Here is a 14,215-nt window from a genome sequence, read left to right on the forward strand (position 1 = left end):
TGACTGCCCTGCTGGGTTTCAGACTTGCATGGGGCCTGTAGCTCCTTTCTTTTGGCCAATTTCTCCCTTTTGGAATGGAAGTATTTACTCAATGCCTGTACCTCCACTGTATCTTGAAAATAACTAACTTGTTTGTTATTTTCCAGGCTCATAAGCAGAAGGGACTTGCCTTGTCTCAGATGAGACTTTGGATATTTGAGGTCATGCTGGAAAAAAGTCAAGACTTTGAGGAACTGTTGGGAAGGCATGATTGGGTTTTGCAAAGTGAGAAGGACATGAGATTTGGGAGGGGCCAGGGGTGGAATGATACAGTTTGGATCTGTGTCTCCATCCAAATCTCATGTTGAAATGTAATCCACAATGTTGGAGGCAGGATCTGGTGGGAGGTGATTGGATCACGGGGGTGGATTTCCCCTTGGTGCCGTTCTCGTAATAGTGACTGAGTTCTCATGAGGTCTGGTCATTTAACAGCCTGTGGCACTCCGCTGTCCCCACTGCTCTTTCTTCTGCTCCGACCATGTAAGACATGCCTGCTTTCCCTTTGACTTCTGCCACAATTGTAAGTTTCCTGAGGCCTCCCCAGAAGCAGAAGCCACTATGCTTCCTGTATAGCCTCCAGAACTGTGAGCCACAACTACGTCACATGACGTTGTATTAGTCTGTTCTTGCACTGCTGTAAAGAAATACCTGAGACGGGGTAATTTATAACAAGCTTCTTCTTGTTATAATACAGGTCTTCTTGTAAGACCTTATCTTACACCATACAGAAAACCAACTCAAAATGGATTAATGATTTTTTTTTTTTTTTTTTGGAGATACAGTCTCACTATCACCCAGTCTAGAGTGCACTGGCGTGATCTCGGCTCACTGAAACCTCCACCTCCCAGATTCAAGCAATTCTCATGCCTCAGCCTCCTGAGTAGCTGGGATCACAGGCGGCTGCTACTGTGTCCGGCTATTTTATTTTATTTTTTTTTTTTGTATTTTTAGTAAAGATAGAGTTTCACCATATTGGCTAGGCTGGTCTCGAACTCCTAAACTCAAGTGATCCACCCACCTTGGCCTGCCAAAGTGCTGGGATCACAGGCGTGAGCCACCGTGCCTGGCTGGATTAATGATTTAAACGTAAGACCTGAATCTATAAAACTCCTAGGAGAAAACATAGGGGAAAGTTTCCTGACACTGGTCTAGGCAATGATTTCATGAATATGACACCGAAGCACAGGCAATGAAAGCAAAAATACACAAAAATACACAAGTGGGATGACATCAAGCTGAAAAGCTCTGTACAGCAAAGGAAGAAAAATCAACAAAGTGAAAGGCAACCTACAGAATGGGAGAAAATATTAGCAAACCACATATCTGGTAAAGAGTTAATATCTAAAATATATAATGAACTCCTACAACTCGACAGCAAACAAGTCAAACAACAACAACAAAAGAATTTGATTTAAAAATGGGCAAAGACATTTTTAAATGAATAGACTTTTTTTTTTTTTTTTTAAATACCGAAAATCGTGTTTATTTCTAGGAGGCATGGTGGGTGACATTCTTTTTTGGACTTTCGCATTTTTTTTTTTTATTATACTTTAGGGTTTTAGGGTACATGTGCACAATGTGCAGGTTTGTTACATATGTATCCATGTGCCATGTTGATTTCCTGCACCCATTAACTCGTCATTTAGCATTAGGTGTATCTCCTAATGCTGTCCCTCCCCCTTCCCCCCACCCCACAACAGTCCCCGGAGTGTGATGTTCCCCTTCCTGTGTCCATCTTTGACAAACCTGACAAAAACAAGAAATGGGGAAAGGATTCCCTATTTAATAAATGGTGCTGGGAAAACTGGCTAGCCATATGTAGAAAGCTGAAACTGGATCCCTTCCTTACACCTTATACAAAAATTAATTCAAGATGGATTAAAGACTTATATGTTAGACCTAAAACCATTAAAATCCTACAAGAAAACCTAGGCAATACCATTCAGGACATAGGTGTGGGCAAGGACTTCATGTCTAAAACACCAAAAGCAATGGCAACAAAAGCCAAAATTGACAAATGGGATCTAATTAAACTAAAGGGCTCTGCACAGCAAAAGAAACTACCATCAGAGTGAACAGGCAGCCTACAGAATGGGACAAAATTTTTGCAACCTACTGATATGACAAAGGGCTAATATCCAGAATCTACAATGAACTCAAACAAATTTACAAGAAAAAAACAAACAACCCCATCAAAAAGTGGGCAAAGGACATGAACAGACACTTCTCAAAAGAAGACATTTATGCAGCCAAAAAACACATGAAGAAATGCTCATCATCACTGGCCATCAGAGAAATGCAAATCAAAACCACAGTGAGATACCATCTCACACCAGTTAGAATGGCCATCATTAAAAAATCAGGAAACAACAGGTGCTGGAGAGGATGTGGAGAAATAGGAACACTTTTACACTGTTGGTGGGACTGTAAACTATTTCAACCATTGTGGAAGTCAGTGTGGCGATTCCTCAGGGATCTTGAACTAGAAATACCATTTGACCCAGCCACCCCATTACTGGGTATATACCCAAAGGACTATAAATCATGCTGCTATAAAGACACATGCACACATATGTTTATTGCAGCACTATTCACAATAGCAAAGAGTTGGAACCAACCCAAATGTCCAACAACAATAGACTGGATTAAGAAAATGTGGCACATATACACCATGGAATACTATGCAGCCATAAAAAATGATGAGTTCGTGTCCTTTGTAGGGACATGGATGAAACTGGAAAACATCATTCTCAGTAAACTATCGCAAGGACAAAAAACCAAACACCGCATGTTCTCACTCATAGGTGGGAATTGAACAATGTTTTTTTTTTTTTGAGACAAGGTCTCACCCAGGCTGGAGTGTAGTGGTGCAATCTCAGCTCATTGCAACCTCTGCTTCCCAGGTTCAAGTGATTCTCGTGCCCCAGGCTCCTGAGTAGTCGGAATCACAGTTGTGTGCCACCATGCCCAGCTAATTTTTGTATTTTTAGTAGAGATAGAGTTTTGCTATATTGCCCAGGCTAGTCTTGAACTCCTGGCCTCAAGTGATACACCCACCTTGGCCTCCCAAAGTGTTGGGATTACAGGCATGAGCCACCGCACCCGGCCTTGAAGAGACTTTGTTGTTGTTGTTGTTGTTGTTGTTTTTGAGACGAAGTTTTGCTCTTGTCACCCAGGCAGGAGTGCAATGGTGCAACCTCTGCTCACTGCAACCTCCGCCTCCTGGGTTCAAGTGATTCTCCTGCCTCAGCCTCCCAAGTACCTGGGATTACAAGCGTGCCCCACTACGCCCGGCTAATTTTTGTATTTCAGTAGAGACGTTGTTTCACCACGTTGGCCAGGCTGGTCTTGAACTCCTGACCTCAAGTGATCCACCCTGCCTTGGCCTCCCAAAGTACTGGGATTACAGGCGTGAGCCACCATGCCCAGCAGAATAGACATTCTTAAAAAAGCATACAAATGGCCATCGGGTATATGAAAAGGTGCTCAACGTCACTAATCTTAAGAGAAATGCAAATCAAAATCTTAACATATCGCCTCACACCTTTTAGGATGCCTATTAGAAAAACAAAAACAAAAGATAAATAGTGGTGGGATATGGAGCAATTGGAACCCTTTTACACTATTGGTGAGAATGTAAAATGCAGCTGTTACGGAAAACAGCATGGAGGTTCTTCCAGAAATAAAAAATTGCTACCATATGATCCAGCAACTCCACTTCTGTATACATTTTTTCCCAATCATTGGTGTAGGCATACCTGAAATACTGATGTGGGTGTATTATGTTGATTATACACATTTCAAATGGGAATGCTACTTTTTTTTTTGAGACACTCTGCCACCCAGGCTGGAGTGCAGTGGCGCAGTCTCAGCTCACTGCAACCTCTGCCTCCCAGGTTCATGCGATTCTCCTGCCTCAGTCTCCTGAGCTGGGATTACAAGCACAGGCCACTATGCCTGGCTAATTTTTGTATTTTTAGTAAAGGGGTTCACCATATTGGCCAGGCTGATCTTGAACTTCTGACCTCAGGTGATCCACCCGCCTCAGCCTCCCAAAGTGGTGGGATTACAGGTTTGAGCCACCACGCCTGGCCCTACTTTGGTTTTTTAAAAATTACACTATTCTATCTCTGAGGACTAAACAATGCACTGTAAATTGCAAGTGTTTTCTTAAAAACTTTTAACATCAAAAATATTAATGTTTCAAACTTAGAAAAACCTGAGTTATTTTTAATACTACTATAACCTAGTTGTATTTTCCGTGTAATGCCATCCCTGCTAATCAACCATGTAAAACCAAAAGCTTCTTAAAGCTGTAAATATTGCTGACATATTATTTGCAGCCAATTAGCACAATATTCTAATGAGATTATCATCACTGATTCCCAACAGGGGTAGGTAATGGTGTTCATTCATACACTAATATAACTTTGTCTTTCTTATAGCATGCACGTTCTTTAAAACTGGAATGATAGTACCTGTAGTACTCACCCTTATGTTTTTCAGCCAATGCTTGGCATATGGGAAATATTCGCAAAATGTTATTAACATGATTGTTTTCTTTGCCACGTAAGTTACACCACAAAAACATAAAACAGATCAACATTCCTTAACTATAAGAAACACAACTAAAATAATTTACTGAGTGTGCCGTCTTTTCTTTGTGTGTGGCAACAATAGTAGCTACTCTGTATGTATTGGTACATTATTTCATAGCAACACAGGAACACTTTGACATTGTTAAGCACTGAAGTTCAAAACTAGCAACCATAACACACTTACTGTGTGTGTTTAACATCTTGTGTTTTTTCCTTTATTCATACGTTTAAAAGAAGTGCTTAGCTACCTGATGGTGACCTCTTACACTTTTCATGATAACCTGGGTGTCTTGAAAAAAGAAATAATAGTTTCTGTTTTTACTTCCATTTCCCTCTCAGAAAATGAATAAAGAAAAATGGCCAGAAAAAAATGGGAAAAATATAAAATATATATTTTTAAATACATGTTTTTCTTCTTGTTCAGGGTTACTAAACTCAAAAACAGTATTTTATGTCCCCAAATACTGTTTAAATTTCTACCATAATTTATCCCCTTGAATCATCAATAGTCTTTTTCTCAAGCCTACCATTCTCTGAAGCCACTACAATCTTGTCCTGTGACACTTAGCTTTAGCTTTTGAAATGGAACAGAGAAGAGACAAAAGCGTATGAACTGAAGCCACAGCAGGGGCAAGGATTTAGCCTCCTTTTCTGTACATTCTCAAAACTGTTGGCTGTAGGGACTAAAATACACATTCTGGGGCTTTTCTACTGGATTCCAGTCATGTACTATGTACTAGGAGTAAATAAGGACAACAGGAAATCAGGAAACAGGCTGGAATTCACTCTTAGAATTTCTTCCAAATGACAACCACCAAAATCTAGTTAAAGACTCGTTTTATGATTTAACTTTTTTTAAATTGGGGATTCCAATGTAGTGGCTTTGAAGTATTTATCTGAAATCTCTTAATACCACTTCCCAAGCACCTGACTCTGCCTATGCTGAGATAATACTTTGAGTTCATCAACCAAGAACAAAATGGGGGGAAAAAATACCCATTGCTAACCCAAGTTTTAGTGTAGCTTATAACATTACTTGGAAGAAATAATCAGAGAGGCATGAGAACAAGTAGTAGGGTGTTTCAAAAGGCAAAAGGAAAGAGAATGAACTCAGTTCAATGGCAAACGCAAGATCAACGTTGGAGCAATTTCAGGACACTGGTGATGTCGAGCTACATAGCACGTTGCTACCTTGGGAAAGACAGAAAGAGTATGTCTTTGTGGCTCTTATACAGGAGCTGCTTATTTAGTTTTTCCAAGACAGGATTTTTAATTAGCTCTCTATGATTATTCTCTTTTTTGTTTTTCCTCAGTTTATACAGGGCTCTAGATCACCTACTACTAGTCTAACCCCTCGGTCATTTTCCTAGGACTGGCTTTCAGCTGCTTCGAAATGATGTGACTGCCACGAAAGTACTACTGCATCACCTCGGGCCTTTCTAGACCCTTTTCTAGGAAGAGATGATACACTAATTGTTTCCTAACCCAAATGCTATAAATGCACAAGACTGTAGAATACTGGACTGGTTGGCCAGGTGTGGTGACTCACACCTGTAATCCCAGCACTTTGGAAGCTGAGGCAGGCAGATCACGGGGTCAGGAGTTCGAGACCAGCCTGGCCAAGATGGTGAAACCCCATCTCTACTAAAAATACAAAAAATTAGCTGGGTGTGGTGGTGGGCAGCTGTAATGCCAGCTACTCGGGAGGCTGAGGCAAGAGAATTGCTTGAACCCAGGAAGTGAAGGTTGCAGTGAGCCAAGATTGTGCCATTGCACTCCAGCCCAGGCAACAGTGCGAGACTCCATCTCAAAAAAAAAAAAAAAAAAAAAAAAAAAAAAGAATACTGGACTGGTTTAATTATCCTTCAAAGTAAAATTTGAGGAACAGATGTCCAAAGCAGGATTCATGTCCTCTAACGTAAGGCTAACAAGAAAAGATCAGAAAATTTTTATTATTGTGTGGGTTCTATTTATCTAATGAAAAAAACACATTATGGATCATTAAAAATAATCTTAGAAAATTAAAAAAGAAATCAAAATGAAATCCTAGAGAGTGACTTTTTCAAATAATTTTGACAGATACACTGCGGCATCCACCAGCCTTCAAGTCTGCTTTATTATCTTCTCACAATCCTTTCAAACTCTAGATACTACAAAACAAAGTAATCCGAATTGTGCTATGTGCTTTAAAAATAACTGTAAATAATTAAAAATAACTGTAAAATATAGGAAAATGTTAATCTATAATGCTAATATTCGGCTAAATTTTTGGTGAATCTGCTCTATTTAAGGATACAGAAAGGCTTCATTAATCATAATTGAAATCAGGACATAGTCAAAGAATCAAATGAGCAACTTCAGCTTGGCTTCCATAACAAAACATTTAGAAACTTCTACAACTACCAGCTACTCCAATGAGATCTTTTCAAAGCAGGAAATTGGGATACAATATCTTGTTTATTGCCTGTTAGCTTTAGAAATAGCCCTCAAAGATAGGTCAATATTGGTTTCGTTTTGTTTAAAAGAACAATTTTGCATATTATAATCTTTAAAATTTGTCATATTTATGGTGAAATCTTAGATGTATGTACATAATTGCAATTCCTTTATAAACTTGCATCTGAAATCAGTGACAATTTTGCTAAGACAAGGATGATACAGAATCACTGTGATAATCTAACTAGAGTTTCAAAGTAAAGACGCAATAGATTTCAGATTTTGTCTTTTTCCAGCACTAGCTTTACAGCTAGCATCAACCATACCTCTCACATAAGAAACCAAGCTGCAAACCTACACCAGTTAAAAATTAAGTTCTTCTATCATTTGATACAGCCATCCCACTACTGGGTATATATCACCCCAAAATTAAATCATTATATAAAAAGATACCTGCACTCATATGTTTATCACAGCACTATCCACTAGAGCAAAGTTATGGAATCCACCTAAGTGTCCATCAACTGATGACTGGATGAAGAAAATGTGGTGATATATACAATGGAATACTACTCAGCCATAAAAATGAAATAATGTCTTCTACTGCAACATGGATGGAACTAGAGGTCATTATTTTAAGCGAAAAAATTCAGAAGTGAGAAGTCAAATACTACATGTTCTCAATGATAAGTGGTGCTAAATATGTGTGCACGTGGACACAGACTGTGGAATAACAATCACTGGAGACTTGGAAGGGTGAGAGAGTGGGAGGTGGGTAAGGCATGAGAAATTACTTAATGGGTACAATGTACACTATTCAGGTGATGGTTACACTAAAAGCTCAGGCTTCACTACTATACAATATGTCCATGTAACAAAACTGCACTTGTACCTTTCAAATTTATACAAATAAAAAAATTCGGTTCTCATTTATCTTGGAAGAGTGAATTATCATTTCCAAAAGTTTTAAATGGATCCAAACCTTAACTGTCATTTTGCAGTCTCATTAAAAAATACATGAAGGTGAGGACTCAGGTTTTACCATGAAATCCTTTTCCCCTACTAGACTGCAGCTCCTTAAACTCGGTTATAATGTATGACTACATTTCAATTAATTAGATGTTGAGCTAAATGCTAAAAATGCTTGAAGAGATTAGGTAGATGACTTCAACACATTCCAGTATACAAGCTCACTTGCACACTATGAAAGTTTAAGGTACTAAAAAATGACAAGGTGATGAACTTCAGCACAGAAAAACAATGCAACACTACACTTGGGCCAGCAGATGTCTCTCTACAATCCATGGCACCAACCAAGAGATAACCAGGTATCTAACAGCACAGAAGGATTGATCTTATTCAAAATGGTAAACAAAAGGATTCTTAGGTATTGATCAGGAGGAGAAGAATGCTCAAGTTCAGACAGAAAGTTGAGGAGGGAACAGTACGTGAGAAAACAGAAACAGAAGCTTATTACAAAAGGAAGGAGAGAGCTCGGCCCATAAAGAATAAAGTTAAGGCAGGTTTGAGGCATTTTTAGGGGTAAAAAAAAGCTGTAGAAGTTACTGAAGAATACGGGGAGAAGGGCAAGAAACCACACGTCCCTACCATAGCACTGAAATACTGCAAGCTTGTCAAAGAACAACCGACTAGCAGGTTAAGAAATCCACTTTGCTGGTTATGATGAACAATAAAAAGAGAGAAAAAGGGAAAAGAAAAAGTGATAGAATAAAAAAACTCTATCCCAGCTTGCATATAGTAAAGGTCTTACTTCAGGAAACCACATACGCACATGTACAAATATGTGTGCTGGGCCCTAAGGTAACAGGTATTTCCTCCTGGGGGTTCTAATAAAAAGGTCTGAAAACCATGGAGATATTCAGTGCACCCCCAGTGCCCCACCTCTCCCTCATGCTAATAATGCCAGCTGCAAGACCTCCAAAACAGAAACATAACTGTCAAAGGTAATATCCCAAAATCCCCGAAGGAAGACATGGTAAAACATACAACATCATATTTAAAATAAACTATGTAAATTATGAAGCAGAAGTCAGGGCCGAGGAAGATGCAACATGAATTCCATGAGAAAAAAGTCTAACTACCAGATGCAGCTCTCAGCCCCATCCCTGGCATCTTTTCCCACCCTGAATAAACAGATGCTGAGGGGCTGAAGGGGAGCTGGCAGGAGAGACAGCAAGGCTGGGGACGAGGTGGATGGCAGGACCTACAGCATCTATCTGGGCAGGAATTGGTGAAGATCCAGAGAGATGGGAGTGGAGTGAGGAAAAAGATAATCCATTCAACATCAAATCCCATCACCAAGCAGAGGACTGGACACGTAATATGCCCCTTATTAAGTTTGCTGAAGATGTCAGTAGGTCTCAGCAATGCCAACAGTTTTATTACAATTACAGGAAGTTAGTGCCTAAGCAGGCATGATAGTTTGGAGCTTCTTATTCCAAGGTTATCACCTGCCATTATCAGAAAATGGGAGTGCTGCTGCTTTTAACTCTATCCTCACCATCTTTAGTAACTGTCAGCCATTTCAGTAGCCACCTGGAAGCTACACTATACTCCCCTTGAACTACATCTTCAAGAATTTCAAAGAAGTTTGTTTCGTTTCAAACTGGAAACCAATCTGACACTTAGAAGGTCAAAGACAAAAATGAATGGGTGCTCAAGGACTTCGGGTGCTCAAAGATTAAGACGTTTCAAAGAGGTTTTAAGTTACGTTTCTCAGAGCCAGGATAACAGACTATACAGAGGCCACGTCAGAACTTACCAATGATGTTCGCACTTGCTTTAGGAGGAGAGTTTGCTTTTGTTGGGTATTTTTGGTTTGTATAATTGGTTTATTTGGGGCTTACGTACATTTAAAAGAACTTAATAACACAAACTCCTACATACTATTTACTATGTGCCATGTACTATTCTAGGCATTTACAAATATTAACTTATTTAATAAATGTATATAGAAACTGCTAATCTCAGTTACCTGTTGAGTGGTTTATTCTGTTTCACTAAAAGTATCTCCATTTCTTCCATTTTCCTCCTGCAAAATAGGAGGAGAATATCATTAGTGAGTAGGTACAAATGCACACAAAATGTTTTACATTATTATTTGCTATTTTCCAAACTCAGAGTGCCAAAAGGGCTTCATTGAACTTTAGCCAATTATTTCAGCTGCCTAATTTTACTGAGTTCCTAAACAGAATCTTAAGAAGACATAATTACTACATACACAGATAATAAGAGATCTGAAAAACAAATAACTTGTGGCTTCAAAAGAAATTAAGGTGACACAATAAAAAGTTAGATGCACAGGGAAAGAAATTAGAGTAAGACTCTCCTGGACTTTGAATCCTTCTACATTTGATACGACGTTTCAAACCACACTCCCTGTGAAGTTCTTTTTCAGGTGGGCAGTACGTTTCCTTCACTAGGTGAAATAATTGCTGTTCCAAAGATACAAACAATTGGTGGATCTGGTTTTAAAGATTTACTTAAAATTTTTAAAAAATGATAATGGAAAGCATTTGTTAAATAAAGAGGTTATTCCCCAGAAAAGGTGATTGTTCATAATCTCTGGCAGGTGACATTTACCTTTGGGAACTCATGAGTGTCTAGGTTCTGTCTCTGAAATCTCTGGCTCCAAAAGTCTCTCTAAGTTGCCAGAGATGATCACGTTGATAAATACCGATTCATGTTAACAAAGCTCACAAGAGACTGATAAAGCCAAAATGGCCAAGTATTCACTTATACTGAAAAATGTAATTGTCAGATATCCAGGACACTTGCTCCATCCAGTTTGGAAGCCAGTAAATCCAAGTTATAGGCACCTCACAGGCAGGCAAAGATTAGGCCAAATTAACGGCAGATTGCTCAGTGAGCATATCGGAGCAGTCACCACCTAGATGCCAATGGCCTCCAAAACGATCTCTCTAGCCAAGCATTATCCTACCTTCTCCACCACCACCATGCTAGTCCAAGCTGCCATTGTTCTTTCTCCTGGACAAACACAAAACACTTCTTGCTGTTTTCCCAGCCTCCACGCTTCCTCCCTTCCAATTCATTATGCACAATGTGTCCAGAGTAAACCCTTTGTTTGTTTGTTTTGGAGACAGGATCTCACTCTGTCAGTCAGGCTGGAGTACAGTACTACAATCATAGCTCACTATAGCCTCAAACTCCAGGGCTCAAGCTATCTTCTCACCTCAGCCTCCCAAGTTGCTGAGATAATGTACAGGTGTGCACTACCATGCCCACTCATTTTTTATTTTTCGTAGAGACAAGGTCTTGCTATGTTGCCCAGGCTGGCCCAGAACTCCTGGCCTCAAGTGATCCTCCTGCCTCAGCCTCCCGAGATGCTAGGCTACAGGTATGAGCCACCATGCCTGGCACAAAAGAAACCTTTTAAAATAGAAAACAGACTGTGGCTCAGTCCTACCTATACCCCCCGCTTTAGTGCTCTGCATTGGTCTATGATAAACACAGGGGTCGACTCTTGGCCCTGTTGGGGCCCTGCTCCCTCCATGCACCACTCTCCCTTGTCATCCTCTCACTTCAGCCACGCTGGTCTCCTTTCACTCCTATGAATAAACAAGATCCCTCAACACCTCAGAGATTTTGCACATCTTATTTTCTCTCCTTGAAAATTAATGCACATATTCTGCCCTCCCTCCCCCGACATACATGCCTACCCAGGAACCTGTACATCCTCACTCCAGTTACATGATCCCATGACTAGGACAAATTCCCCTACGCTAAGCTCCCAGGACACCTTGACCTTCTCCACCAGAGCACCTGAACAGTTTGTAACTACACGTAACTATGCATTATGCAATTATTTAATTTAGATCTCTCTCTCTCACTAGACTGTAAGAAGCTCCATGAGGGTGGACACTGAGCTCATTTTATTAGTGTGTTTCCCGGTAGTGACTACTCAACAGATATGTTCTTGAATGAATGGTGGCTTCGGGCTTTCAGAATCTGTTGCATCCATTGCCAAAAACAGGGATAATTCTGCCAGACAGACACGGGGCTCTGCTGAAAGGGATCCATCCCCCACATTGTGCACCCCCACCCCTGGGTCACAGTAATTAGATGGGCATTGTCTACATTCACTTTATTTTTGTTTCCTACACTTCCATGGCAAAAATAAATTTTCAGATATTAAAAAAGAAATAGCACAAAGTTCAAGACACATTTGGGTAGCAACCCAGCAGAGAAGACTCACGGCAGTGGGTTACCAAGAAACACTATAAACAAAAACGAAAACAAATTTCAGCCAAAGGAAGTCCCTGATGAAACAACCCTGGCGAGTGGATACACATACACACACAGACCAAAGCAGTGGCTCTCAGAGGAGGGTGCGTGAGATCCTGGGTTTGTTGCGGGATGCCACCACAACCAGGGGGTCAACAGCAAGGCAGTGTGAAGATCCTAGAAGGAGGCCCCACTCCCTGCCCCTCCTCCGATCGCCAGGGCATGCTGTGCATGCTTGGCACACAGGAGACCCGGTGTGCACTGAGTGTGGTGCTCTCCCATTTGCCTAACAAACCAACAATTAATGGGCATTTCCTAACTCACTGCGTAGAGTGTTTTAAATGGCTCACAGTTGTGGTTAATTTTTACAAGATGTTCTAACATTTGTCTTCTTATGTGATAGGGATGAGAACAAAACTGGTGGGAAGAAACCCCATAATACATTTGGCTCTAAATTCATATCTAGTTATGGGGTTAGAGAGGGTCAATTTCATTCATCCTTTCAAAATAGTGTGCACTGCAAATAGTGTGCACCTCGTTCTACGTGGTGGGGATAGGCACTGAACAAGACAAAAGGCCTTTTCAAGGAGATAACATTCTGGAAGGAGACTGACCATACTAAAGTAAAAGATAAAACCCATCAGATGACAATACGTGGTATGAAGAAAAGTAAAGCAAGACAGGGTGACAGAGAATGTGTGTGTGTGTTGGGGGTGGGAGGTGGGAGTCAACATTTAAATAGGGTGTTCAAGGAAAGCCTCCCTGAGAAATTGCCATATGAGCAAAGATCTGAAGAGTGTGGAGAACCATGCAGACATCTCTGGAAGGGCAGTTCCAGACAGAGGGACCAGCAAGTGCAAAGGGCCTGAGGCTGAAGCATGGCCTGTCTTGGGGCACATGAGGGAACAGTAATAGGAGGTGAGATCATAGAGGTGAGTGAGGGGTTTCATAGTCCAGCACTAAAGACTGTTGGCTTTGATTCTGAGAGCCATGGAATGCAACTGAGGTGATGCATGCAGCACCCTGCCCCGTGGAATGCTGGAGAGGGGCAGGGACATGATCTGGCTGTGTTGAGAATAAACTGAAAAGAAGGCAAGGAGGCAGCTAGGCCAGTGACCGGGCTACTGGGACAATGCAGATACGAGAGGACAAGGGCTTGGACTAGGTGCAGCAGCACAGGTGCTTCCACAGAGTTGTTGGGGTCTTCACAGAGCTTGAAGCAAAGGCCCTGGAGCTAACTCTCTCTTCCCTAAGGGCTGATCTTAGTGATCTTAATGCTCTTCTCACTAACCATGTTTTTTGTTTTAATTGGTACTTTTACAAAAGAAAATTTAGTGGGTTTTAATCTGCTACAGAAGTAATAGATGATCAGGCTGAGTGTGTTGGCTCACGCCTGTAATCCCAGGACTTTGGGAGGCTGAGGCAGGTGGATCATCTGAGGTCAGGAGCTCAAGACCAGCCTGGCCAACATGGTGAAACCCCGTTTCAACTAAAAATGCAAAAATTAGCCGGATGTGGTGGTGTGCCTCTGTAATCCCAGCTGCTCAGGAGGCTGAGGTGGAAGAATTGCTTGAACCCCGGAGGCAGACGCTGCAATGAGCTGAGATCGCGCCACTGCAATGAGCTGAGATTGCGCCACTACACTCCAGCCTGGGCAACAGAGTGAGAACCCGTCAAAAAAAAAAAAAAGAGAATAGATGATCATTATAGAGAGTGCAAAAGGTCAAGCAAACCAAATCTTTGCATCACATTATAAAAGAACTTAACATACAAGTGCTTCTTATACTGTCACCACCATATATTAGCATTTTAAATCTGTGAAAATAAAAGACTTCTTCCCTAGGTGAGGAGAAAGATCATTCTATACACATGACCAC

The sequence above is a fragment of the Symphalangus syndactylus genome, chromosome 6, assembly GCF_028878055.3.
Source record: "Symphalangus syndactylus isolate Jambi chromosome 6, NHGRI_mSymSyn1-v2.1_pri, whole genome shotgun sequence".
NCBI classification, from domain to species: Eukaryota; Metazoa; Chordata; class Mammalia; order Primates; family Hylobatidae; genus Symphalangus; species Symphalangus syndactylus.